Genomic DNA, 22,097 nt, shown 5'->3' on the forward strand with positions numbered 1-22,097 from the left:
CCGGCACCGCAAGGCGGAGGATTAGCCTAGTGAGCTGCGGCGCCGGCCGTTCTCTCCTTTTAGTCCTAGCAGTTAGTATTAGCAGACACTAGTGTTGTTTATGTGATCCCTTTGACACTTAATCCTCTCTTTATGATCAATTATGAGCTGAAACTGATCACTTGGACTAGTGAGATGGCATTGGTACATGCCAGCTTGATTGGATTGAATTGGAATCCCCTGGCACGTTTCTAACTCTGCCATTAGGTGTAAGTCCAAGTGAGCATGTTCTGAACTGTACATCTCCTCCCTCTCTTATTCCGACTCTTATATTTAACAGGGATCACTTTTCAGTTAAATTTAAATGACTAAGAAAAATTGTGTGTTAATTAAAGAGTTCAACCAATAGTATTAATTAGAACAAAAAAAATACTGAATAAAGTAGTAAAGTTGTTCCTCCACAGTCAGAACAAGGGCTGATCTAGTCATTGTTTCTCATAGTGTCCATTTCACTTCAACAGTTTTCCTTTTAAGTGCTTGGTTAGTTGTCATCAATAAGGGCGAACATGTGATATTTGTCCCTTTGGGACTGGCTTATTTCACACAGCATGATGTTTTCTAGATTCCTCCATTTTGTTGCAAATGACCAGATTTATTTCATGTTTTTTTTTCTGCTATATAGTATTCTATAGAGTATAAATACATATCCCATTATTTCTTTACCCAGTCTACTGTTGATGGGCATTTAGGTTGATTCCAGGTCTTAGCTATTGTGAATTGTGCTGCAGTAAACATTGAGGTGCAGACAACTTTTTTTGTTTGCCAATTTAATTTCCTTTGGGTAAATTCCAAGGAGTGGGATGGCTGGGTTGTATGGTAGGGTTATGTTCAGGTTTCTGAGGAATCTCCAGACTGACTTCCATAGTGGCTTCACCAGTTTGCATTCCCACCAACAGTGGGTTAGTGTCCCTTTTTCCCCACATCCTCGCCAGCATCTGTTGTTGGTTGATTTCTGAATGTGAGCCATTCTAACCAGGGTGAGGCGAAACCTCATTGAGGTTTTGATTTGCGTTTCCCTGATTACTAGTGATCCTGAGCCTTTTTTCATGTGTCTGTTGGCCATTTGGATTTCATCTTTTGAAAAATATCTATTTAAGTCCTTGGCCCATCTCTTGAGTGTGTTGTTTGTTTTGTTGTGGTGGAGTTTCTTGATCTCTTTAGATTCTGGTTATTAATCCTTTATCTGTTGCATAGTTTGCAAATATTTTTTCCCATTCTGTTGGTTGCCTCTTCACTTTTCTGACTGTTTCTCTTGCAGTATAGAATCTTCTCAATTTGATGCAATCTCAATTGTTAATTTTGGCTTTGATTGCCTGTGCCTCCAGGGCCTTTTCCAAGAAGTCTTTGCCTATGTCTATATCTTGCAGGGTTTCTCCAAACATCAGATATTTTGAAACAATTATCTTTGGCCACAATGATTAGTAACCAGGGTAGTGTTTGTCCAAGTCTAAACAATGTTCCTGGGCTGATGGCTTTGGTGTAGTAGGTTTGTATAATGTTGTGATTGGCATCTGCAATGTTGGAGTTCTGACAATCTTTTATGAAAGTTACTATCAGGCTATTATGTGTAAGAACCCTGTCTTCATAGCCTCTTGATTTTATTAATTTATTTTTGGTAGTATTGACACAGGAAATTGTATTTTGCATCTGACAATTTTCACGTTAGTTTCACAATATAATGATGATAGTCTTTTCTATGGATATATGGTGCAAGCAGAAATGAAGTAAGAATGAAAGTTACTAGACTCAGAATGTCCTGGAAGATGATTGTGTTGAAATCTATTGGGTAAGTCACATGGGTGTTGAAATGTTTCTAGGATATAAAAATTCTGAGGTGTTGCCGAAGATATCTCTTCCTCCCACCATGTCCTTTTTGAGTATAAAGAATGAAGCAGATATTTATAGGCAATCATGATAGTAAGGGTAATAAAGTAGTGGTCTAGAGGAAGTGATGACAATCACAGAAAATAATGACATTTTCCTAACAACCTTGAAATAATGTGATTGTGGAAAAAAGTAAACAAGTGGTACAATATTTTTTACTTTAGATTCAGAGATGCAAGACCCATTAAATTTAAGTATTAAGCAGCCTTCTTTGTGACAAGGCAGAAGACTAGTACGCAGAGAAAAGGACGAGAATGGATGTCAGTCCAAGAGGATGAGCATACAATATAAAAGAAAAAATGAGAAAAGGGCCGCTGTGGGCTATGTGTATTTGGTGGCAACAGTTGAGTGATTTGATGAGTTCAACTCATGTCATGTTCTGAAATGAGGAACAGAGTTGCTTTCCAGCTATACCACAAGTCTCTGATTTATTTAAATCTCTAAGGTGAGCTGGATTCCAGTAATTTAATAGTAGCCCTCAGTATGTCTGGTGTTACAGGAAAGCTTATATTTTCTTGTGTAACCTTTGTAATTTATTTCTCTTCCATATGAACCTGTGACATTTTTGGTAAACTAAGAATGAAACGATACGTACTCAGATAGCATTATGCTCTCAATTTTTCTCTTTTTATCTGTATGAATTCTCACATTCTGTCTATTATCTCAAGCTCAAATTATTTTCCTGGGATTCTACATCTGAATTATTCTTATATGGTGAACAAATTTCATGTATTTCACTTATATATTTAGGAACATAGTGATGCTTCCCACCTTATCACCCCTCTCACCCATGCTACCACCTTTCCTTCTCCTTCCTTCCTCATTCCTTCTTTTAATTTTTACAATGACATATTTTCTGTTAATTTTATACACATGGAACACGTAAAAGAATTCTACAATAGTGAGATGAACTAATTAAAAGAATTCTACGCTAAGTAAAAGAATTCAACAGATAGTGAGATGAACAAAACACTGTTCCTCAACAGTAGAGATGCAGGCTGTAAAAAGTTATCAAATCTCAAAATGTCAATTTCACTCACATACATTTTTATACTGTATTAGTGCAGAAAAGGGAGAATATATGTTTTTTTTTTTTCCTTTTGGGAATGGCTTATTTCACTAAGTGTTTCCAATTGTATCCATTGTGTTGCAAAAGACAGGATTTCATTTTTTGACCACTGAGTAATTATTTATTCGAAAGGCAGAGTTACAGAGAGAGGTAGAGACAGAGAGAGAGGTCTTCCATCCGCTGGTTCACTCCCCAGTCTCTCCCTTCAGGTCTAGTAGTATTTGCTGTATATATTAGGTCGTCTTGTGTTGGGTGCATATATATTTATGATTACTATATCTTCTAGATGAATTGATCTTTGTTTCAAGTTTTTTTTTAAAGTTTTTAATTTAAAGTTTGCTTTATCTGATATAAGAATAGCTACTCCTGGTTGTTTTTGGTTTCCATTTGCCTGGTATATCATTTTCTAGCTATTCACTTTTAGTTTGTATGTAATTTTATTTGTGAAGTTAGTTTCGTGTAGGCAGCCTATAGTGGGGTCATGTGGTTTTGTTTCTTTTTAATCCATGCAAGCAACCTAAGTCTCTTGGTTGGGGAATTTAATCTAGTTAATATTTGAGGTGAGTATTGATAGGAAAGACTAACATATGTCTTTTTTTTTTTTGATTGGATACTGACCATACCTGCTCTGTTAGTGAATTTGGTTTTTTGATCATATACCATATTCTTCATTCTTTTAAATTCTTCTGTCTTTGTTTTTGTCTGATTGTATTATTTCAGATGTCTTGAGCTCCAAATTAGAAAATGTTTTCTCCCCTTGGTCTATTATCCTTTGATGATCTCAGTTGTGTGTTTTATTTCATGGATTACAGTATTCATCTCCAGAGTTTCTGTTTGGTTCTTTTCAATGATTTGTATCTCCATAGTGAACGTTGAATTTATGTCACCTATTGATTTACTCATTTCTTTCATTTTTTTAAAGATTTATTTATTTATTTGAAAAGCAGAGTTACAAAGAGGCAGAGGCAGAAAGGAGAGAGAGAGAGAGAAAGGTTTTCCATCAGCTGGATCACTCCGCAAATTGATTTTTTCCTTATAATCATTCTTGAACTACATTTATAGCATTTCATAGATTCCCTTTAGTTTGAGGTATATTTCTGTAGAACTACTGTGTTGGTTTTGAGGTTTCATGCTACCTTGCTTCAAGTTTTCTGTGTCAGGTATAAAAAAGTCCCGAATTTTCAATTTTCCATCAAATTTGCAATTACTAAGCTATAAAAATCAGATTAATTTTTGGATAATCCCAGATTATCATGTTTATTTTACTTCTGATTCTTTAGAGTCATCACTCTCAAAAGGCTCTTACATGAACAATAAAATATAACATCATTTCTGGCCAAATTTCTGATTTTTTTGAAGATTTATTTATTTACTTGAATGTCAGTGTTACACATAGAGAGAAGAGAGGCAGAGGGAGAGAAAGATGTCCTCCATCCTACTGGTTCAGTCATCAATTGGTGGCAATGGCCAGAGCTACACCAATCTGAAGCCAGGAGCCAAAAGCCTCCTCCTGGTCTCCCACATTGGGGCAGGGGCCCAAGGACCTGGGCCATCCTCCACCACTCTCCCAGGCCATAGCAGAGAGCTATATTGGAAGTGGAGCAGCTGGGACTCAAACTGGCACCCACATGGGGCACTGGCACTGCAGCCTGTGGCTTCACCTGCTATGCCACAACACGGACCCCACAAAATTTCATAGTAAAAGTCTCTCCTATATCAGGAACTAAAAGCATTAACAAAGAAAAGCAAACTACATTAAATGGGGATGGGTGACATTGTGGCATAGTGGGTAAAATCATCACCTGCTACATTGGCATCCTGTGTGGGCACTGTTTCAAGTCACAGCTGCTCCTCTTCTGATCCAGCTTCCTTCTAATGTGCCAGGGAAAGCAGCATATGATGGCAAGTGCTGGGGCCCCTGCACCTATGCGATAGACTCAGATGAAGTTCCTTGCTCCTGGCTTAAGCCTGGCCCAGCCCTAGCTGCTGTGACCATTTGGGTAGTAGACCAGTGGATGGAAGATCTCTCTTTGTCTCTTTTCCTCTCTCTGTAACTCTTCCTTTCAAACAAATAAATCTTTAAAAAATTCAATTGTGGTACCTGCTTATAGTTTATAAAGATGGAAATAAGGTAATAGTTCCATAGACTGTTATAGTTACGTGTAGGCTTAAAAAATTTAACAAAAGCATGGAAAATGCATATTATTAAAACTTGTGGAATTTTTTGCAACAAATAACCTAATCATTTTATTCCATTTTTCATGAAGTTTTAGATTTATGGAGATTGGCTTTTGGATGTTTGTTGAAGAAATACTTGTACAACATTTTAAAATACAGTCCTATGGGTCATGGATTCTCATTCATTATCAATTCTCTCTATTATTGAAAATTTTTTTCTTGGATGTCAGTAACCAAAGATTATGATGGTAATCTGCTGGGATTAATACAGTGTGTTATAAATAAAGTGCTCTCAGTTCAGTGGCTGAGAATGTTCATTTTCAAACTCACACTAAAAAAAAATCACAAAATGTTTCTCATTCAGAGTACTATTTAAAATTTCTCAGTGGTTTGTTATAGAAATTGCACATTCTTTGTAGTATATTTGTCATATGGAAAATGAAGTGGTAGCCTGGGATTGCTTTAACTTCAGTTTTAGGTACATTTTGTGACAATTGCTAATTTTTTTCTCTCCAGTTTATCAGTTTGCTTAAGAATACATATGAACTTATGTTGTGCTTTCTTTTTATCTTTTTAGATGGATTATTTCATTATTTGTTACTTGTTTTTTTTTTAAAGAAATATTTCCTGAAGGATAAAATGCAAAGAGCAAGATTAGTGAAACTGGCCACAGTTTAGCTGAACTATGTGAAGCTTTCATATCAGCTATACAGGATCCAGAAATGAGTGCCAGGAGTCAGCAGCAAGAGCAGTCAGTGGCCTGACAGAGCATTTTAAAGACTCTTCAAAGCTTTCTACTTATCGCATGACTTATCTATAGTTAGGATAAACCATTTTCATGTTAAGAATGATGAAAACTGAGGTAAGGCTAGGAGGTATAAGTTTAAAGCAATAGAAGGCAACAAAAGCAGAACAAGACAGCTGTTATTCATAGAGAAGCAACACTCCTGGTTATGGTCAAGCGTTCTGTGGGAAATCAATGAGTGAACTCAGAAAAATATGTGGGATCTTGAATTGGGACATGTGTTTTGGGGGAGGGAGGAAATGGAATCTAAGTAACGTAGAAAGGGAACAGGAATTCTTAGAGTCCTCTTCAGAGATAACCAGTATTGAAAGGAAAGCTGACATGTAATGCTTTCTGAAATCCCTGACAGTTTATGAGCATATCTGGCAAGGCTGTTTGTCTTTTATTAATGGATTATCCTTTATTTATTTATTTTAAATTTTGGTTTAAGGAATGCAACTTCATGCATTTATTCTATACAAATTTGGGAATATGGTGATTCTTCCACCCATCCCTGCCTCTCACCCATGCTCCCACCCTTCTTCCTCCTCTCTCTTCCTTTCTCATTCATATTTTTTTTTTGACAGGCAGAGTGGACAGTGAGAGAGAGACAGAGAGAAAGGTCTTCCTTTTGCCATTGGTTCACCCTCCAATGGCCGCTGCGGTGGGCGCACTGCGGCCGGCGCACCGCGCTGATCCAATGGCAGGAGCCAGGTGCTTCTCCTGGTCTCCCATGGGTTGCAGAGCCCAAACACTTGGGCCATCCTCCACTGCACTCCCTGGCCACAGCAGAGAGCTGGCCTGGAAGAGGGGCAACCGGGACAGGATCGGTGCCCTGACCGGGACTAGAACCCGGTGTGCCGGCGCCGCAAGGTGGAGGATTAGCCTAGTGAGCCGCGGCATTTTTACAGAGATTAATTTTCAGTTAATTTTATACTCACAAGATTAACCCTACACTATGTAGAGAGTTCACTGAATAGTATGAAGAAAAAAGAAACATAGGACAAAAACAAACAGCAAACAAGAAAAACATTGTCCTGCGCAATCTTTCAAACAGTTGCAGGAATAATGATGAAATTCTATTAATGGGATTCACATTAATTGAAAAAAACAGAGGAGCGGACCCAGAATGACTGAAAAGTGAGGCCCTGTACTTGCCTATGTCATAGAATAGAACCAGAACAGCAAAGTAAAGACCGTGTTTCCAGGAGCTTGACTGAGGAAAAAGTTTAGTAAAGAACTGATAACTGTAAATAGCACAGAGACTGGTAAAGCCAGGAGAGAGAAAGAGAGGGAGAAGGTGAGGGAGAGGGGGAGTGACAGGGAGAGAGAGAGAAAAAGAAAGGGAGCGGGAGAGATAAGCATCATAGCTCTGCCAGCGTTCTCAGCAAGTGATGCCATCTTGTTGGGAAATGGTAGGTGGAAGCACCATGACCGAGTACTACAGACTGACATCTCTAACTACAAGAGAATTTCATTCCATTTACTTGTTTTAAATCTAGTCTACAAATCTGAGTCTGGTACAGTTGACTGATTTGCTCCAGAAAAAGGAATCCACAATGCTCTCCTCCATCCCAAAAGCTTCAGGTCTGAGCTGGCCTGAGCTGGTGCAACACAGTTTCTGTTAAACTCCATTCTATCTTAGGGGACAGCAAGTAGCTCCATCAAAACCAAAAGTTCTCCTAGCCAGATCCAAGGAACTTCACAATGCAGAGAGTAGGTGCCTCTTGGAGCTGGAGGACTGCTGAGCACAAGCACTTGGTAGTATACTCACTTGCTCTGTGCAATCTAGAGAAGTTCTAATCTGATTCTTGGGGCTCAGCATTAGCATCTGCTGATACAAAAGACCAGAGGAACAGGCCTGACAAAGTCTCCTTCAGCATCTCTTAGCATAGGGTACTGGGTGGGCCAGGGCACAAGCCCCAGCATCACTCGTGTCTATCCTTTAGAACTGGGGGCCATCCTTTCTGTGCCCTATAACTGGGAATGTGGATGTTGATGCTACAACCCCTGAGCAACTAATGGGAACTGGAAGAACCTACCTGCACTCCTATGCTTCAGATTGATTGCTTCCATTCTCAAATTCACAGTAATACCAGCACTTGACTTGCAAGACATTGGCAAGGAGTCCACTCATCCCAAAGCTCTGGGAACATGACTGATTGTCCTCTACATCCCAGGGACACCTTCACTTTCCCGTGGGACTTGAGGATGCCTCGTATGCATTCCTCCGCTCCAGGCCTGTACCTGCTAGTGCACAGCCCCTAATATAAAATGTGTACACTGTGTGGGATTGGGGCATTTTACTCTCTTAGGCCTGTAGCTCTTGGACTGGGACTATTGAAGCTATATTCCACAGATTCACCTGATTTGATACTAAGTGACTTAATAAGGACCCCACTGCAAAAGAGAAAGATTTTGTTACACCAGGTATGCATATGTCAAGGCAGGGATATAGGAAACATGAAGAAGTAAGGAAGCATGACACTTACAAAAAAGAACACAGTAGTTCTCCAGAAATAGATCTTGATTTCAAGAAAATCTGAAATTACTGAAAAAAGATTTCAAAATAATTACCCGAATGAAACTCAATGAGACAAGACAATACTGTTAGACAACTAAAAAGAATGAGAAAAACCATGGATGATGTGAATAGGAAATTTAACAAAGACATGAAAGTCATTAAAAAGAATCTCAGAAATCTGGACTTGGAAACTTCAGTCAGTGAAATAAAAATACAGTTGAGAACTCAACAACCAAATAGACCAAAGAGAACAAAAATTTTCTGATCTTGAAGAGAAGTGTTTTTAATAATGCAGTCCATCAGTGGCATACAAATAATGTTTTTACAAAATTAATCAATTTTTAAAAAATATCATGTAGGATCTCTGTCTTTAATGTGCTGTACACTGTTATTTAATGCTATAACTATTACTCCTACAGTATTTTTTCACTTTGTATCGCTATGTGGGGGCAAACTGTTGAAATCTTTACTTAATATATACTGAACTGATCTTCTGTATATAAAGAGAATTGAAAATGAATCTTAATGTGAATGGAAGGGAAGAGGGAGCGGGAAAGAGGAGGGTTGCGAGTGGGAGGGAAGTCGGGGGGGGAGCCATTGTAATCCATAAGCTGTACTTTGGAAATTTATATTCATTAAATAAAAGTTTAAAAAAAAATAATGTAGTCCATCAAAAATAGGAAAGAAAGAATGAATGTAGGCTATGAGTCATATGAGACACCAATAAGGTAGCAAATATATCTGAGAACTGAAATTCTATTATGGAGACATTTCTCAATATGTTTTTGAGAGTACTGTATTCTATGTTTCAGGACACATGTATTGTACTGTTTCATATAATGTTGGTTAGCTAGATGAGTTTCAGCTGCATAGCTGCAAGATAATGTTGATTAATTTTAAAAATGAAAATTTATTGTCTTATATAAATTCTAAATAAATAGCGCTGGCTCTTTGTTTGGACAACTATGCTTTGCTTGTGCTAGCTGGTTTGCAGCATAACTAGGTTCATTCCCAATGCCACTTTTCTTTGTTTACAAAACCAAATGACTACTTCTAGAAATGTTCAAAGAGCAACTACGATGATATTAGCAAAATCTTAGAGAATTCTGTGTTCCATTAAGTAAGAAAGCATTTACTAAGACCTGGTAAATACACTCTTACGTGCTTTGAATAGCACATATATCATACATGATTCTGATTCCTGAGGGGTTTAGTGTTTAGTGAACAAGTAGAGATATGAACACACTATTAAAGCTGTGAACAAATTTTTATTTTCTTCTAGATCTATTTCAATTCAACTTCTTTAAAAGTAAATACCAAATTGATTCTGAGGTACTCTTCAACAACATTTTGCACTGTTTGGGGACTAAAATATAAATTTGTAGATTGGCTATACTAGTTCCTACTTTTGAATCTGAGCAAATTAACTCTTGTAGAATTGGTGTGAACATTAAATTATATATGTAAAATTCTTGGCACATAGTATGTGCTCAACAAATATGAATCTATGTTCCTTTCCTTTTAGTGACAATTGATTCTATATAAAATTCCTCACTTGATGCAAATCACTATTTCTATATGAACTTCCATTATAGAGGTAGAAGAAGATAAACAAACTTGCACAATTCCTGTATATATTATATGTAAATGGAAAGTCAACTAAACGTTCCTTTTGCCATATTTCCTAATATAAAAATATTTATTCTTTTCCCCACCATGAACTAAAAGTGAATGTTACATACTAATCTCTGTAAACTGCAGTTTACTTTTTCAAATAAATTGTATTTTAATGTACCTAAATCACATTGTGACTGAATACCTTTGACTTTTGATATACCTTTTAAAATTATATGAAGTATAGACATCTTCAGGATATTAATGAAATATGACATTATAGACAAAGCTTGATGGTATGACATTTGGCTATTCTGCAGCTCATAAATTGTTTTTTTTTAACTTTTATTTAATAAATACAAATTTCCAAAGTACAACTTTTGGATTATAGTGGCTTTTCCCCCCATAACCTCCCTCCCACCTGCAACCATCCCATCTCCCACTCCCTCTCCCTTCCCATTTTTCATCAAGATTCATTTTCAATCATCTTTATATACAGAAAATCAATTTAGTATATACTAAGACTTCAACAGTTTTACCCACACAGAAACACAAAGTATAAAGTACTTTTTGAGTACTAGTTAAATCGTTAATTCACATAGTACAACACATTAAGGACAGAGATTCTACATGGGGAGTAAGTGCACAGCGACTCTTGTTGTTGATTTAACAATTGACACTCTTATTTTTGACATTAGTAATCACCCGAGGTTCTTGTCATGAGTTGCCAAGCCTATGGAAGCCTCTTGATTCTGCCAACTCTGATCTTATTTAGACAAGGCCATAGTCAAAGTGGAAGTTCTCTCCTCCCTTCAGAGAAAGGTACCTCCTTCTTTGATGACCTGTTCTTGCTGCTGGGATCTCACTCACAGAGACCTTTCATTTAGGTTTTTTTTTTTTTTTTTTTTTTTTTTGCCAGAGTGTCTTGGCTTTCCATGCCTGAAATACTCTCATGGGCTTTTTAGCCAGATCCGAATGCCTTAAGGGCTGATTCTGAGGTCAGAGTACTGTTAAGGACATTGCAGCTCATAAATTGTAACCTGTAGTATAGAAGAATAGTGCAACTTTCTCCAGGAAGGGCCTCATTAAAATTTTAAATGAAATGAAGCAAAATCAAATTAGAATATTTGATTTGTTGGCTATTTTCTTTTTATTAAGATAAAGTGAACAGAATTCAAGTGTTTGAAAGGTACAGTTCTACAATGATAACCATATTTCCCTCACTTCCTTCCTCTCCCTATTCCTCTTTCCTTTTTTTCTTCATTTTTTGAAAATAAATAATTTCAGTCCACTTTATAATCAGAGACTTAATGCACCAACTAACCATATATTCAACAAGATTAATTAGTATAGACTATAATTCCACATGAGTATAAAGCAGCAATCAAGTCACAAAATGACTGTTTTGTTCCTATACATTTTTTTGTTAGAATACAAATTAGAATACAAATTTTTTTATTGTTTGCTTTTTTATCTTTCTTTTTTTATTTAGTAAATATAAATTTCCAAAGTACAGTTTATGGATTACAATGGCTTCCCCCACCCATAATTTCCCTCCCACTTTCACCCCTCCCATCTCCCACTGCTCTCCCATTCCATTCATATCAAGATTAATTTTCAATTATCTTTATATGCAGAAGATTGATTTAGTATATATTAAGTAAAGATTTCATCAGTTTGCACCCACACAGAACATAAAGTGCAAAATACTGTTTCAGTACTAGTTATAGCGTTAATTCACATTGGACAACACATTAAGGACAGAGATCCCACATGAGGACTAAGTGCACAGTGACTCCTGTTGTTGACTTAACAATTTGACACTCTTGTTTATGGTGTCAGTAATCTCCCCAGGCTCTAGTCATGAGTTTCCAAGGCTATGGAAGCCTTTTGAGTTCGCCAACTTCAATATTATTTAGACAGGGTCGTAGTCAAAGTGGAAGTTCTCTCCTCCCTTAAGAGAAAGGTACCTCCTTCTTTGGCCTGCTCTTTCCACTGGGATCACACTCGTAGAGATCTTTCATTTAGGTCTTCTTCTTCTTCTTCTTCTTTTTTTTTTTTTTGCCAGAGTGTCTTGGCTTTCCATGGGTAAAATACTCTCATGGGCTCTTGAGCCAGATCCGAATGCCTTAAGGGCTGATTCTGATTTGGGATTGCATCAAATTGAGAAGTTTCTGTCCTTGAAAAGAAACAGGAAAGTGAAGAGGCAACCGCCAGAATGGGAAAAATATTTTCAAACTACGCAACAGATAAAGGGTTGATAAATAGAATCTACAAAGAAATCAAGAAAATCCACAACATCAAAACAAGCAACTCACTTAAGAGATGGGTCAAGGACCTCAATAGACATTTTTCGAAAGAGGAAATCCAAATGGCCAACAGACACATGAAAAAATGTTCAAGATCACTAGCAATCAGAGAAATGCAAATCAAAACCACAATGAGGTTTCACCTCACCCTGGTGAGAATGGCTCACATTCAGAAATCTACCAACAACAGATGTTGGCAAGGATGTGGGGGAAAAGGGACAATAGCCCACTGTTGGTGGGAATGCAAATTGGTTAAGCCACTATGGAAGTCAGTTGGAGATTCCTCAGAAACCTGAATATAACCCTACCATACAACCCAGCCATCCCACTCCTTGGAATTTACCCAAAGGAAATTAAATTGGCAAACAAAAAAGCTGTTTAGAATACAAATATTATCTACTACATTTCAGTGGGAAACAGGTAAAGCCATTCTTATAATAAATCTAATTTTAATTGTATTTTGGAAAAATAAGGTTTAATGTCAGTGATGTAAATTGCCACTTTAATCTGAAACATGTGAGATTTTTAAGTTCAAAGTGAAAGGGAGGAAATAATAATAATATAATACTAATAATCTAATGAAATAGGAAATAATCTCAAAACTAACAAACCAAAATTATGCTTTTGAAAATTAACAAAATTAAGTTTGATAGTTGGTAAATACTCTCAAAATTTTTTTGTCTTTGATAGATTATGAGAGACAGTATTTACTTTAGTTCTCCAAATAATCAAATACTAGACAAAACATCAGTTTTTTAATATTGAATGTGCTACACATAGTTGTTGAGAGAGGAAAAACAAATAAAGTATGTGTTTGCCCACATTTGTCTGAGAGACAGAGAGGGAGAGAGGGAAAGAACCACAAAAAGATAGATCAGTCAAAGGAGTGTGAAGCTGGAGAAAGAACAGGGCTGGGATAGATAACTTAGCTAATAACAAACTGGAGAAACCTTCAATCTATAAGATATATGGAAGAATAATAACCTGTTGTCACAGAGGATTAAAGGATACCTCTGTTTCACAATGCTCAAAAGCCAGCCTGGAAGATTAAAATGTTTTTAAAGTCATCTATAAAGACCTTATAAATGAGCCTTATAATGAATCTTAGTTCCTAGTATTGTGTTGTTACTAAACATGTAATGCACTTAGAATAGTGCCAGAAAAATAAAGAGTCCACTTAACATTTATTAGGATAACTAGAAGAAAAATAAATGAACATTAACCAGAGATATTATGAGGGTGTGGAGTAGTTGCAACCCTAGTTCACTGTTAGGGGATTACAAATGGTGCAGTTGTTACTTCAAACAATGCTGTAGTTCCTCAGAAAATTAAATATACAATTAGCATTTGATCCAGCTATCTTGTTTCTGATAGATATAGCTACAAAAGAACTGAAAGCAGGGTTTTGATGAATTGCTTATACATCCATATTCATAGCAGCATTTTTAATAATAGACAAGTGAAAGCCACTAAGTGTCAATTGATGGATAAATGACAAAACATGCAACTATATACACAATGGATTTTTATGCAGCTGTTAAAAGCAAGGAAATTCTGACCCATAATACAACATTGATACATCTTGAAGATATTATTTTAAGTGCAATAAACTAGTCAGAAAAAGACAACTGCTGTATGATTCCACTTATATGAGACAGCTAGAGTAGTCAAAAAATTAATCATAGAGAGATACAAAGTGAACAGGTGGTTGCCATGGTGTAGAACAAATATGGAGTTCTAGTTTTTAGAGATGAATAAGCTCTTATGATTGCCCAGGTCCTGCTGGACTGTTTACTTAAAAGTGGTTAAGATGGTGATTTTTATGTTATATGTATTTTACCTCAATTAAACGTTTTGTTTTTAAAATATTTAATTCATTTATGAGAGAGAGCGAGAGAGAGAGCGCGCGCGCGCGCTAGCTCACTTGTTGGTTCACTCCTCAAATGTCCACAACAAACAGGACTTGGCCAGGCTAAAATCAGCAGCCAGGAACTCATTCTGGGTCTCTATATGAATGTCAGGACTCAGTTACCTGAGCCATCACCTGCTGACTCCCTGGATGTGCATTAGAAGGGAGGCTGATCATAGATAGAAGAGGGAGGACTGAAACAGACACTTTGGTATGGAATGTGGGCATCTCAAACAGTGACTTCACTGCTGTGACAGAAATCTGCCCCCTGCCCCCTCCTTTTTTTTTTTTTTTCTTAAATAGCAAGAATAACAAGATTGGAGATGGTATCATGGCTCAGTGGGTTAAACCGTCACTTGTGATGATGACATTTCATATTGGAGTGCCTTTTCAAGTCCTTGCTCCTCTGTTTCTCATGCAGCTCCCTGCTAATACACCTGGAATGGCAGTGGAAGATGTCCAAAGTTCTTGAGCCCCTGCAACTCATGTAGGGGACCAGGATGGAGTTTCTGGCTCTTGGCTTCAGCTTGGCTCATCACTGGTTGTTACAGCCATTTAGGGAATGAACTAGTAGAAGGAAGCTCATCCTCTCTCTCTCATCCTCCCTTCCTCCATCAGATTAAATGGGATTGTGACTATAACTTTATTAGATATAATAAGCAAATTTATTATAAAACAAAATTTACCTAAATGACACAAAATAAAATAGAAAAGCTGAATAACTACATTCATTGAAGATATTTATTATTGATATATCACCATAAGAACTTCATGCTTAGTTGGTTTCATTAATAAAATCTTTCAGACCTTTAATGAAGTTGTAATAACAATGTTTTTTTTAAAAAAAGTTTTGTAAATAGAGGAGGAAATATTTTATCTCCCAAAATGTTTAATGAGATTCCACTAATTGGTAATTACAAAATCTGACCAAGATAATAAAATTACTAACCAATATAATTCATGAGCATACATCAAAAGTCTTTATGAAGTATTGACATGGTTTTTTTGGCTGATATCTTGGTAATAGTACTATTTACCTTCTAGACATTTTGTAAAGATTAATTTAAAGTCAAGTACAGGCTGACTTTTAGAATTTGATGATGTAATTTACTTCAGCTTTTCTCGTGATTTTGACCTTTGGCTAACTTTGTGAAAATTAATATGAAAAATCTCCTTCCTTTAATGGAAATAATTATTCAGTGTTGCTTCTATTTAGGCAGAGGTAAACATGGATCAGTCTCAGCTCCAAGAACCTGAAGAAAACCCAGTTCAGGAAATAAATGCATGTGACAACCAGGTGGTCAATCACCAGTTTGGAGGTTGATCCAGAGAGCTAAAACATGGGGAAAATATGGGTGGGGGAAGCCCATGAAAGGAACTTGGAAGGAAGAAGCTTACACATCTGAAATAGCGCTAGCAGCTGTCAAAGCTTCCTGGTTGTCAATAGTGATTGTTGATGATGGGCTTGCAACCAAATCTGGTGTTTGAAGAAAAAATAGGTCACCAGGAGACATCATAATTTACATTTCTAAGGCTTAAAAGGAGACACAGGGCTTAGCAAAGTATTAATCATAGCTTTTAATTTATATATGATAGAGTAAGTAATAATATTAATCAAAATACAATATCATTTAGTCCTAAACCCCATGCTATACACTTTAAACATTCTACCATTGAATCCTGGAGCTCTGTAAAGGATTATCACTATCTATATTTTAACTAAAAAAATGTAACTTAATATTCTTGAAGGATCCCAACTAGCAATTGAAGGGGCTGGAAACTGGGGGAGATAAGATGGAAATCTCTTTGGATGGACAGCCAAGAAATAAACCAGCATATATTTGGTCACCTCATTTTTCACTAGAGTAGTGGGAATATACAGGGGAGAAAAGGGACTCACTTGAACCTTGGCAACTCATGACTAGAGCCTAGGGAGATTACTGACGCCATAAACAAGAGTGTCAAATTGTTAAGTCAACAACAGGAGTCACTGTGTACTTACCCTTCATGTAGGATCTCTGTCCTTAGTGTGTTGTTCAATGTGAGTTAATGCTATAACTAGTACTGAAACAGTATTTTACACTTTATGTTCTGTGTGGGTGCAAACTGATGAAATCTTTACTTAATATATACTAAATCAATCTTCTGCATATAAAGATAATTGAAAATGAACCTTGATGTGAATAGAATGGGAGAGAGAGTGGGAGATGGGAGGGGTGTGAGTGGGAGGGAAGTTATGGGGGGGAGAAGCCATTGTAATCCATAAACTGTACTTTGAAAATTTATATTTACTAAATAAAAGTTAAAAAAAAAAAGAAATTGTATCCCTTGTATCCTGTTGATGGTAATGCCAATTGGTGCAGCTGCTCTGGACAATAGTATGGATGATTCTTATAAAAAAATACCATATGCTCCAGGAATTGAAATCACATTATTGAAGAGATATATGCTTTCCCATGTTCCCTGTAATATCATTCACAATAGCCAAGATATGCAAATAACATAAATGCCCATTGACAGATGAATGTGTACAGAAAATATGATAGACAAACAGTGGAATATTATACATATTACAAAAATCAAGTCCTGCATATTTATCAATATGGATGAATATTATGGACATTTTCAAAGAAAGGAAGGAAAGAAGGAAAGAAGGAAATCATAAAAGGACAAATACTGTCTGATTCCACCTGAGTATGATATCAAACTATTGAAACGTACAGAACCAGATAATGGAAGGGTGGTTGTTAAGAGCTGAGGACGGGGGAAATTGGAGGTTTCAATTCAATGTGTACAACATTTCATTAGATGAGTAAGCTCTGCTGTTAACAATACTGTGCCATGTGGTAATTCTCATGCAAAACATTTTGATCACAATTTTATATGCAATATATATTTTGATATGCATATATATTTTACATGACAAAGAACACTGTAGCCAGGGATATTGCAAAGAGAATAGTAGAGTTTCTTTTAGTATTTGATGTAAGAAGTCGTATTTGTCTTAAGGGATAAATTTCTGAGTCAGGTGTCTGATAATAGGCAGAATTAGAAGGTGAGGTTAGACATAAGAAATATGTGTCAAGATTTTAGAATAGATGTATGTGTCAAAATTTGGGACAGGGTATAGTTCAGGTCAAATGAAATTTGAGAAAGCTGAGACCTTGGACCTGAGAAGTAGATATTGGCTACTTGTCTCAAAAGATTTGGTAGTCTGGATTTTATCCTTAAGTATGTGGGAATTTACTGAAGAACATTTTCCATGACAATAATAATTAATATTGTTTGGGGTAGACTACTTTGGATGTAACATGGAAAATAATTTAGACTGTGTTGGGTAAGTGGGCACAGAGGAAGAGAACCAGGAGACTGGTTCGCTTTTCCAAGCAACCTAACACGGAGGCATAGGCTGACTTTAGGGTACTTCATGTAGGGATCTGTTCACCAAATAAGCAACTCAATTTCCTACAAAAAATCCATGAAATGAAATGTGATTTTTCCAGGGAAGACCCTTATGAGTACATTGCATTAGAAAAAAGAACTAATCGTAGACCTCTTGGTAACTTGACTTATTTTTCTAAAATTCTAGTCTTTTTTATAGGCATGGAACTAAAATTTTGCCCAGTAGATACTTCTTGTCCATTTTCTTCTGTTATCTTATTAAAGCAGTATTTTTAAGATATTTGGAGAGGCTTTTTCACTCAAACAACATTTTCCTGTGTTTTTTTTTTTTTTCATGATTTATTTGAAATACTTATGCCTATAAAATGTCTAATCTGTACACCATTTATTTTAAAAAAGGATTCAATTTGTTTACTTCAAAGGCAAAATGCAGAGAGAGGGAAGAGATAGAGAGCCAGAGTGAGAACAAGAAAGAGAGAGAGAGAGAGAGAGATCTTACATCTACCTTATATCCCCTGGCCCTCTCCTACAAATGCTGGAAACAGCCAAGGCTGGCCCAGGCCGAAACTAGGAGACAGGAATTCCATCTAAGTCATCCATATGAGTGTCAGGGAACCAAGTACCTGGGCTATCTTTTTCTGTCTCTGAGAAACATTGGCAGGAAGCTGGTTCAGAAGTAGAATAGCTAAGATTTGAACTGGTAGTGGCTTAACCCTTTGTTTCACAACATCCACTCTCTATCCTATTTTTGTTGATTCAGTAGATAGCTAGAAAAATAAATACACAGAGTGAGACGAGAGAAAGTAATTAATTTGCAGGGATTTTTATAATCATCTCATTAGATACATGGACAGATTTTCATCCTTTCTCACTTTTAAAATTATTTTATTTCCTTTAATATAAACATTAAAGATTGAAAGATAACTGGTCAAATCAATAACACCCAATTTGGGAGGCTATTTGTATATTGATTTCCTGAAAAATTTAAATTTGGATATTTTATCATGCAGTCCAAGACTCATGGTAAAATAATGTAAAAGGAAAATGTACTTTTAGTAATTTGATCAGCAGCTCAGAGACCTGCCAGATTATCATTGCAAAACAGAGAAATGACACATAATTTTAGAAGTGCAGATTTATTGAAGTAAACTTTTGTCAATATAAAATACTTTCTCATTTTCTCACACTACTGTACCTTGCTTATATTTATGAGAGGCTAAAATCACATTTATTAATTCATTTAAATGCAGTCAAAGGAGAAGTAAGACACTTGATCAAAGTTCTACAGTAGAGAGACATAGTGACACTTCATAAAGAAGGTCACTGGAGAACAAATACACATACACCTTGAGGATGTATAGGTCCACCTTGAGGAAACTGAGTAGCATTTGGCCTACATCACACAAGTGCTTGAATTGTCCTCTCATCATAAAAAAGTTTTGAAACCAAATATCAAGGCTGTAAGTAAACAGAGAGAGACAGATCCAAACCATGACCCTAGACAATATCTAACCTCATTGACACTCAAGACAGTTTAAACAATTATATCATTAATTTTCTTTTTCTTCCCAATTAGGTATAAAGTAATTGTTTTTGTTTTGTATAATTTACTTTGTAAGTCAATTCTAAATCTAAAGTATGTTTAAAAATTTTCATTATGTAAATGTGTATATGTATTTTTCCTTTTATGAAGTGGGATTTTATAAATAATTATTCTCCATAATATGAGATAACTGATTTATGAGAAAGATAGGGATAAATTCCATAGTGAGGACTCATTAGAATGGACAGTTGAAAGAACATAGCCTAGTGATCGTGTTTTTTCATTTAGGAAACAAATAAATCATCCCAAGTGACTCAACTAGAATTACTGTCTAATTATGCTATATTTATGTTTAGTATTTCTCTCCTGATATCGTCTCCTAACTTCTGTAGTAATTGCTGTATCTTATATTTAAGATACTGTGACATGTATTTGATGCTGCCCTTGATCACATTTTCCAGAAAAAATAAGGCCTCTCCTACCTTGCAGAGCCTGTACAAGAGTGCTTTAGTTAACTTATCACTGGTATGGATGACTATCCTGGTAGTCTACAGTGATTAAAAAAAATTATTCTATAAACTTCTGTTCATGAGAAGAAAGGATCTACTTCTTCATTGGATCCCTGGTCAGTGGGAATCCATGGGGCTTTAAATCTCTTGACTAAACAGTCCCTCTGAATTTCACCAATTTCCCTTCAAAGAATCCTAAGAAGCACACACATGAAAATGAGTCAAGACATTGCCAAGTTGTGTATACTGGACAGAGAGTGCCAGACTTTTCACTGCAGCAATGGTTAGATAGAACAAAAGTAGGGCTGAGAAAATCTGCAGAGTGCTTAAGAGGTGTCTGATGGATATGATCATGACTATTATATGAGTGTTGTCCTGGAGACCTAGTAGGCCTTACCAGGAAGTAAGCCTTACCATTCACATGCTAGAAGGGGACAGAGCTAGATTCTGTATTATTCTGGAACTCATGTACAGAACCACTGGGTATTGCATTCTTAAGCATGTATTCTTATCAAAGGAAACTTTCATGACACACATGGGTTTAACACCTTACTTCTCTTATATTGTTAATAACATATGATTAGGAAAAGGAAAAGGATGCACATATGATCAATAACAAAACATGTTAAAAAACTTCCAGAAGAGGTGAATTGCTGAAGGTACCTACTTGGTGAAATAAGGTGATAGAATTCTCTTGTGCTTCCCTGTGCTTCTCTTAGGAATCTGGATACAAAACAGTTAACTAAAAATATGAATGACTTTTATTTGTGCCTGGGTGAGGGAGAAAAGAGTTGTCCATGAGTTAGTCAATGATTGCATCAATCAGCAAGTCAGTGATGTGTACTATAACTCTCTTTCCAGACATGCCTAAGAAAGTGAATGATTCTCTCAAATATCATTGACATATAGTGGATTCTGGAAGGGTAAGACAGATCAGTTTATCATGCTGGGAAGCTCATATTTTGACTGCATTAAAAACTGCTTGGTGGAGCCGGTGTTCCTTGCCAGCAGATTAAGCTGCCCTTTGGGACATCTGCATCCCATATTGATGTGCCTGGGCTCGAGTCCTGCCTCTGCTCCCAATCCAGCTTCTTGTTAACGTGCATCCCGGGAGGCAGCAGGTGATGGCTCAAGTATTGGATCCCTGCCTGTGGGAGACCCAGATGGAGTTTGTGGATCCTGGCTTCATCCTGGCCCAGCTTTGTGCACTGAGGGCATTTGGGAAGTGAACCAATTGCTGGAAGAGTCTCTCTCTCTCTCTCTCTCTGCACCTTTCAAACAAACTTTAAAAAAGCTTCTTGGTACTAAGGTGCTGTGTAATCGAGTACAGAAACCCTTGCTGCTGGATACTCCCAGTCCTCTTGACCATAGTCTGAATATGGAAGGGAAGGCAGAGCCTCTCTATATTTGCCATTGAATTCCTTATTCTTTCCTATGAACTTGAAAATTGTTCTTGGAACTTTCAGTTGAATATCCTGTTCATAAAAAAAGGTTAATGCTAAAAAATAGGATTTTCTACATCAAATTGATTAAGTTTAAACCCATTTTGTTTAATCATCAGAACACAATGCAAAAGAACTGCTGCATAGTCCAGGGTTGATGCACCTACAATGACAGTCATGACAGTTGCATGTGCATTAGTCCTGTGATGTTTCATATAATCTGTGTTAGCCAAATTGACTTTATCTCAACAATCTCAAAACAAATGAGAAATATTGATTTTATACATCAAGTATGTCATTACCTAACACTGTAGCATTATTTGAATCTTAATTATAATCTACAATGTTATAAAAATACCTCCTATATTCCTTTTACTTTCTCCTCACATTTTTTAAAAACTAGATCTACATTGGATTTAAAAGGATTCAGTAATCTAATTTAAAGGTTGCATATATAAAAACCATAATATGAACACCTTCATAGTACAGGCAATGCATCTTCAGATCTCCTGTTCATTCCCTCTTATCTCCCTGTAGGAATTTATATTGTCAATATAATTTCAATTATGTTAAATTCAAGCAATAAATGGTTTATAAGCAGGAGATTGTCAAAGGGATATTTGAGATCTAAGAATGGATATAACATGCTTTTTTTTACATTCAGACAATATAGAACAAATTGCATGTTTAGTGAAATTTGTTTCTCTTCCTCTTAGCCTTGGATCCTATGATGAGGGGGAACAGAGCCTATTCTTCTGAGGTTTCTCCCCCGTGGGTGAAAAATGAAGATGATCATTGTATGTGTGTGCTTCGTGGGGAAGGATGTTTGTATCCAGGCACTGTTGGCTTTCTGATGACACACTAGCAGTTAAGTTCTGAAGCAGCTCTCTA

The sequence above is a fragment of the Lepus europaeus genome, chromosome 12, assembly GCF_033115175.1.
Source record: "Lepus europaeus isolate LE1 chromosome 12, mLepTim1.pri, whole genome shotgun sequence".
Taxonomy (NCBI): domain Eukaryota; kingdom Metazoa; phylum Chordata; class Mammalia; order Lagomorpha; family Leporidae; genus Lepus; species Lepus europaeus.